Source organism: Morone saxatilis, unplaced genomic scaffold (genome assembly GCF_004916995.1).
Source record: "Morone saxatilis isolate NCDOM2014 unplaced genomic scaffold, NCSU_SB_2.0 Contig8, whole genome shotgun sequence".
NCBI lineage: Eukaryota > Metazoa > Chordata > Actinopteri > Moronidae > Morone > Morone saxatilis.
The window spans coordinates 13,629,026-13,637,345 of NW_023340257.1; the positions used below are offsets into that span (position 1 = coordinate 13,629,026).

The 8,320-nt window shown below is 37.6% G+C and overlaps 1 protein-coding gene across 1 annotated transcript in view; it reads right to left on the reverse strand.

The window, feature by feature from the left end:
* LOC118342172 (cGMP-inhibited 3',5'-cyclic phosphodiesterase A-like) overlaps positions 1-8,320 on the reverse strand; it is a 49,293-nt gene that overhangs the window by 33,610 nt on the left and 7,363 nt on the right. The gene's annotated exons all lie outside the window — the stretch shown is intronic.

The following is an 8,320-nucleotide window of genomic DNA, read 5'->3' on the forward strand; positions in this document are numbered from 1 at the left end:
GTGAGTCAGCAGCCATGCTAGCAGCCATGTGAGGTGGTATTCAGACACAGCTGTACTTTGAGCTAAATGCAGTCCATATGTATTGATGCCAGCAGTGTTAATAGTGCACAGAATTATCCAAGACTCACAATGACCCTAACTATAACTTTACACTACCATTATACCGCTCTCCAATTGTCTTTCATGTTTTATCTCTGCATTCCCAGAAGTCACAAAATGACTTGTTTACAGTAGCTATGAATAAGTAAAAGTAGACTAGATAACAGGGGGAAAGAGCTTTCAAAAGCCTTTCTCTCAATGTGCACATGTGCTAAAATGAAAGATTACTTAACACTGACAGTATATATATTGTATATATGTATATGTATGTATATAAAATATTAGGTTTGAATAGTATAAAGCAAAACTATTTACATTGTTTAATTTGTATCTGTATCTGTTTTCTGTCCCCTGTAAATGGATTGCATTTATAGCCTCAGGCAAGTATGTATGTGCGCGCACACACACATAAGTGTGCGTGGTTCACAGCGGAGTTGCATGACTAAGCCTTTGCATGTAGCCTACTGTCAAGTAAATGCATGCATGCCTCTGTCAGCAAATCTTATCTTTGTGATGGCCTTCTCATGTGTGACACATGAACAATTCACAGTGGGTTTGCAGTCGCGTGTGATCATGTAGCATGATGGCTTGTATCATTTGATGTGTTAAATGTTAATAATGAATGCACCCAGAGTAATTAGACAACATGCTCCCAAGTTCAACAAGATGTTAATGAAATCACATGGGCATTAAAAAAGACCTGAAGAAACACCGCTTTAAATGTTAAGTATCTCTGTAATTCAAAAGGCAAAACCAGTAATCAATAAGTGATCAATAGCAGTAAAAATAATATGGTGTTATGTTCAATGTTCAAGACAATTATTTTACATTTGGCATTTGATGATAATGTTGCACAAAAACCATCCTCAGGATTTCTCTTAAGATGTTAATTTTTCCATGTGCACTAATGATGTATTCAATCAAATGACACTTGACGAACGACAGGGTTGCTATTTCCAACTCAGCTGAGGATCAACACCCATCTTGGCAGCTCTGTACAGCTTACAGTCAATTTCAGCTCAATGGATTGGTTATCTGGACCGACAAAATAAACACAATACTGCAGCATATAAAACCATGTCTTCCTAGCACAGGAGTTGACAGAACAAACAGGGAACAAACACTAGTAAATATCAGACCATTAAATAGCTTATCTGGGGGGAAACTTGTGTTGGGAAATATAAATACGGTTTCATACAGTCTGTAACAGCCGATATGACAAAAAACATGATTGGACCGCAGTGTAAATTGTTTTTTATATATTGCTGTGCAGTTTGGCACCACAAACAAAAAAAACTATAGATAAGTGCCAACCAGTAAATACATTTGTCTACATCATTTTCCCCAATATCTATGTAATTTACCTACCTTAATTATGGGTAATGTTTCAACAGGACTGCTTTATGGCAATATTGGATTTAAAGCATTATCCTTGGGATAAAAATACCTTGTTTTTTCAGGCTTTTAACTCACTGGATGAAAAAAAACAGACATTCCTATCTTGTTATTTTATCTGCAAATTGTTTTATTTCTGAATTGAATTTTTAGATTTAATATATAATGATTACTTTGACAATATCAAATTACATATGATGTATGTATCTATGATATCTTTATTTTTGTTGGCCATTTGTGCAATTAAATATGATCTTTTGACTTGCAGACTTTGGCATTACCAGCAAAATTGGAGTAACAACTAAGACCTGCGCAAATGATATGACTCTATTACAGTGAATAAATGAGAGAATGATAATGCATAAACACAACACTGAAGGCTAACAATATAATAATAAGAGTACAAATAATAACAAAACATTCAAATGTAAAAGTATACCATTCAAAATAGCAATGGTAACAGTGTATTCATATTCTTGCACTACTTGTCATCTTTATTTCACTGATTTAGCTGCCTCACATGCAAACGGCCCCTCATGCATGCATAAAACTCATCTGAAAAACAGACACACACCATTTCATCCTAGTCTTCCTCCTCCCTCCCTTCCTCCCTCCAAGGATCCACGGCTAAGTGGAGTGTTTTTCCCTTGCCTTGTTGTACCCATGTTAGGCTACTGACGCCAGCTTGTCATTCTCTCCTCTTATTACTGTGAGACGGGAGTGCGTCACAGCTCCCACAACCCACTTCTCTCTGTCAGCTTTCTGCTCTTGCTGATTGACAGTGACGTTGCCGGGCGTTAGCATTTCAGGCTGAATCCCATGGGAACAACGTGAGCGTCCAGACACTGGTCTTCCATTTGGAGCTGCATGCATAATGACTTACATCCCATTTTGTGTCTGTACTTCAAGGTTTTCAATTTCATGTTTCCCCTCAAAATTCTTCCAGATGATACTTTTTAAGGAAGATAACTGATAACAGACATTTCTTCTGGAGCAACACTTTCTGTCATACTTCTGATTTAGACTTGTGCAACATTTCAGCTTTGAGCTAAATAAATGTATTTTGATGAGTGTTTCGTTGACAGCGAGTAGGAATGTAAAGATATATTGAGAGACAGTTAAATTGTGATACATACATGAAAATTCAAATCGGTGAGATGACAAATAAATTGTGATACTGTTTTTTAACAGCAAAAGGCGCTGTCTACTTTTGATTTTGCTTGTTCAACATCCAATGTCACTCGCGCCAGAAGTTGTATCAAGAAAAGGGAATACGCATTGTTTTGCACAGTTTATACCCTACTTCAGAAATTAAAAAAAGGATTATATAATTTAATGAGGAAAATATAAGAGAAAATATATTTTGTAGATTGTTGTCTGTGAAATAAAGGAATCTTTTCAGTCATAGTTTGTCGTCAATTTCATTTTGTTCAAATAAAATGTGAGAAAATCACATTGTAAACCCGCTATTGTGAATTGTATTGAATTGTGAGTTGAGTGTATCATTACATCAGCAAAGTGTGAAAAAACATATAATTCCAACATAATTGTTCTCATCATGCTGTACTCAAAAATATAAAGAGGGGCACCCTGGTGGCTCAGCTGGTACAGCTGGCACCCCATGTACCAAAGGTTGAATCCTTGCTGCAGCTGCTGTGGGTTTGAATCCGAACTGTGTGGCACTTTGCTGTGCATCATCCCCTCTCTCTCCACCTTTCTTGTCTATCTTGTTATATCCGGTCAATAAAAGGCAAAAAAGACCCCCAAAATAAAACATAAAGTTAAGAATCATAAGATATACAAAAGGACCTGCCATCAGCCGCTGAACAGAGTGTTTGTTGTTACAACCTATCCATGGTGCATTATTCAGACAACATACAGCGGTGTTGATATTTTTGTGGCGGTTGTTGCAGTTTTCAGAGCCTAAGTCTGTTTCCATTGCACTTTGTCTCAATTTGCTTTTATTGATACGCCAACTTTCCACCTCAGCCATTTGTAAAAAAAATGTTTTCCCTTATTTTGAGCGTTTCCACTTAGGTTTGTTTTTTTGTACAAATGTGCTTAAAAACTGTGTATGTTCAGTCTATGTTGCCTACTGTGTCTCATTATTTTATATATATATATATATGCTTTATGAAAATTTGCTATATACAAAAAGTAGGCTACTTCTTACTTCTAGAGTGCTGCAAACGTGATTTTTAAGTGCCATGTTGGGAAAATGTTTGTGCCAAAAAAGGAATGTGTTTTAAATATCGTAAACTTAAACTGTAGTAATATTGTTTTATAGTGACGCACAATCTGAGAACAAAAAAAACGAACAAACAAAAACAAAAAGATCAAATATTTTGTTCAGTACATGGTAACAGCAGCTGATTCAAATCTGACCAAAATTAGTTTTGGCTCTCCTGTAAAATCTGATATAGTGTACTTCCGCCCCTTTGGCCCAAACCCATTTGTGCTTAAAACTTAAATCCTTGGGTATAAATGAGTACATGCAAATAAGGATCGCTGTGTGGTAAATTGTTTGGATTACCTAAATGCCCTGCACAGCCACATGGGTGTTTTCAAATCCTCTGGCTAATTAGACCTCTAGTCAAGTTGAAGTTGAGTGAAGCTATGCTGGGAAATACTGTACATGTAACCAAACTCTATGAACTAATAATAAGAATAAAGATGCAAACTGTCCCAAACTAACAGGTGCAACAAAGCTAACAGGAGAGTGAGGGAGCTGCCATTCAGGAGCAGTCTATACACAGCCCTGAGAAGAGGTCCAATCAGGCAACATAAGGGGTGGTCAATGGCTGTGTAGGGGCTTTAATATCATTAATATCTTAGACAAAAAAAAAGATCTTATTTTTAGATTCTAGGCCTATTGCCATTTGCAAAACCCACAGGAAACAACCATTTTATGGCTGTTTATCTGAGCCATTTCTCCTGGGAAACATTAATCCAGACTCCCTAATAGAGGCCTGTAAATACAAAGTACTGTATCCCTCAAATAACACGAAGATGATATGATTATTTTTCTATATTGATTCATTACGCTGTCCCTGTCTCATCCAGTGAGGCACACACAGGCTTGTACAGTTCATACAAAAGCCATGATTCTTGTTGGTGTGTGTGTATCTGTGTACACAAAAGATTATACTGGTCCAACAACAACAAAAAAAGACACAGAGTAGGAAACTTGAAGGAGAACAAATCCATAGAAATAAAGCAGCTCCTCTGGGTAGGCTTGTCTTCAGGCTAAGACACTCAGCATGTTTCACACCAGAGCAGCTTCGTCCAAAAAGGACTTGCTCATTGAATTCATTGTTGAATGAGATTGGACAGAGAGAGGTAGAGAAGGAAAAAAGTGGGAGGAGGTTAAAGGGAAAGAAAGCAAGAGCAAGATGTTTGAGAAAATAAGCTGAATGAAAGACGGGACCGCGTTGACGTAAGCACCAAGCTGCATCAGGCCTAAAGGAACCAAACGGGCCACACATGTATACTGTATGTACGTGTGTGAGCGATTGAAACAGGGAGAGAGAGAGTGTGTGTTTCTCTGTGTGTGTACCATCCTGTATAGACATCATAGCCCAAGGCCAACTCATTCGTCTGCTCTTTAGATGAGAACTAAGCACTCATTTCGTGATGCTTTACCACAGCTCAGAGAAATACAGGGTGCCATTTATAGAATGGATCCAATTATTTCTAAATTCTGAAACTTGACCTGAAATAAACTCTCTGCTCCATACCTGGTTAAGCATACCCTTGAAAGAGTATTCATGATAAAGCACAATGTGCTGGAGAAATGACAGATATGGTCTATGATCTGCTGGTTTTTTTGTTTTAACTGGTGCGAAGTGGTGCATTTTTAAAGGAGCAGTGTTTAGCGGCATCCAACGGTGTAGTTGGCGGCCTGTAAATATAAAAGGCTTATTCTAAGTAACAAAAACATAATGATCCCTATATTCAAGTGATTACACACGAATGAAAACATACCTATGGATATTATATATATTATATGCAGTTAAATGCAACATCTATAATCCCCTTTTTTAACCTGTTATTCCCAATTAACAAGCAATGTTATTTCAGCAACCATACCGCAATGTAAAGGTTTATGAATATGAAATTTTCACATTGAAAAAATGCACTTCACAGCTTAATAGAATACAAGAACTAGTTTTGGACAGTCTACTCCATATGCTAAATAACTTGATTTACCTTAATTAATAGTTACTTTCCATGCAGATTCTGCCTGCATGGTGAATCACAAGACTGATTTATTTAGTGCAGAAGTTTCCAAACTTTAAGAGACTTGATGCAAAGATACTGCATGAGGAGGAGACAGGTGCATGCAAATGTTTTAAAATCAGCAGGAAGTTATTGTAGTTTGTCCTGCTTATCATCACACCCAGCTCATGGTTTATGGCTTATGGTACCAAAAAACATTAGGGGGGGTGTCAAGTTGTAGCCTACAGCATAATTCATAGCATTCATGTTTTGTTTACATCCCCCGAAGCATTATAGGAATTGTATTTCCAATAGTTTAAACACAATTATCTACCAAATCGAGGTAAGACTAAGAACAAGTGAGTGACAAAATCCATTCATATAAAGTTTTATTTCATGTTTGTTGCACAATAAATATTTTGTTGACATTACTGACTAAAGCTCAGAATGTCTCATCCACAAAGACACACACACACACACACACACACACACATCAGCAGTGTCTTACATAACACAGTGAGTGATGGCAGCTGAGGACACAAAAATACTGCCTTTGGCATTTGTCCTGTGAAAGTTGGACAGAGAGGAAATCGGGTGAGTGGGAGAGAAAACAGAGAGGGACAGGCGGACAAAAAAGCGACAGAAAGGGGGAGAGAGAAGAGTGGCAGGCAGAGAAAGGCTAAGAGAATGAAAGAGATACAAAGAGAGAAAGAGAGATTTTTTTGACTACAGATGCCCATGGCCTTAGGCAAAATGCCCCAAGGGAAAATATTACCCAAATTAATGCTGCAGTCCAGTCATTTTCATGTCATCTCAGTTTTCTATTTCATCAAAAGTCACTAAAGCGTTTCCCCAGACTACAGTGTGTACTGCTGCTTGTGACTATAAAATAATGCACCAAAGTTTTTACATGCCTGTATTTCATGCATCATTTGAATACCCTTCAAAGCTTAAAGCACGTTTATATTCAAATATAAACTAAGTAACATTTGAGGTTACTACTGTATTCAACTGTGTACATTCCTACTGACACAATATATCCTCAGGATATGCTATTAGTTTACAGGTTTGGACTATGCAAATTATTATTTAGTTTGCGTGTCCCCTTAAAAAGACACTTCCTTTTCATTTCAAGACATGAGATCAGATGGATCCTAATTTGGACCATATAGGGACTTATGATGTAGGCTTACTGAATTGCTACATAGCTTTGCTCTGAATTTCAGATGTCATGCTTTCAAAAACAGTTGCATCCCAGAATGAGTTACATTTTGGGGTTTGTAGCAACCTAATGTGCAAGAAAAGGTCTGCCCCTCAATGTACATGTTTAGGATTTGATAAGAAGAAACCAGATTCGGGTGGAAAATCGTGTCAATCTGGGACAGTGAAGCAAGATATCTGCCCTTTGAAGTGAAGTACTGCAGTGGTGTGTAATATGCATGGGAACAACAAAAAAACAAAGTGTTTTATGCGTATCTGTGCAACGGCACCAAACATTTAACTTTTTTTTACTACCTATGCCTATGTTAGTATTAAAAGACCTGCCATCAAGATTTGGCCCTTCTTTCCCTATATGAGATGAGAAGTTATTAAAAAAAAACTTTTACCAAACTGCACTACCAAGCTAATTACATTACATCACAAAATGGCATCACATTATTATATAATAATTATAATAATTAATATTAGCATGGGTCCAACTACAGTAGTAAATATCTTACAGTAAAGGAACAAATGTTGAAAATGTCCATTGGATCACCTGTTAGAAAATAGCGCCCATTTCATACCAAAATATCCCTAGCAAGTTATTTTAAACATCAGAGGCAAAGTAACATTGTACTCTCTTATCCATCATTTCACGGTCCATTTCCCCATCATTATAAGAACTTCAGGCACAGTTTCAAAGGAGCAGGTATGCCAGAGTTGCTCTCAGCGACGTCCTGTCAAAACAGAGTGCAGCACGTTAAGACGCAGCTTTCACGTTTTTATATCCAGATGAGAGTGAACTGTCTGTCAACACAGACAACCTCTGGTAATTAGCGGCTGTATGTACGTCATCAATGTGTGTCTGCAGCATGGGTGTGTGCGTGTGTGTGTGTGTGTGTGTGTAACGTGTATGTGTGCATTATGAGGGATAATGGAAGGGAAAAACACTCCCAGATGCATGTGATGCAATTATACCCTTGATTATCTGATTGGGTAATCTACAGGCGGGCTGGAGGCGTCCAAGACAAACACACTGTGGACAGACTGTTGACCGAGCATAAACTACAAGGAAGCACACACACACACACACACACACACACCTGTATTTGAGCATGTGCTCAGTGATGCATATATCTAGTGATCGCACAGCAGGAAAGGCTGCGATGAAAGCAGTGATTTGTATTCATCACAAAAAAATATTTTTGTGTCCTCTGTACAGTATATGATGTAGAGAGAGAGAGAGAGAGTTGGAGGAAAAGAGTGTTTTTTTCCCTGGAAGCGGTGTATTTAGAAGCAACTGAGGAAACTGAGCTGTTTGTATTGCAACATTTGTGACAAACATACATCGTATGTGGCTGACAGCTGACAACATGTGTTGTATGTGAGTGTGTATATATGTGTG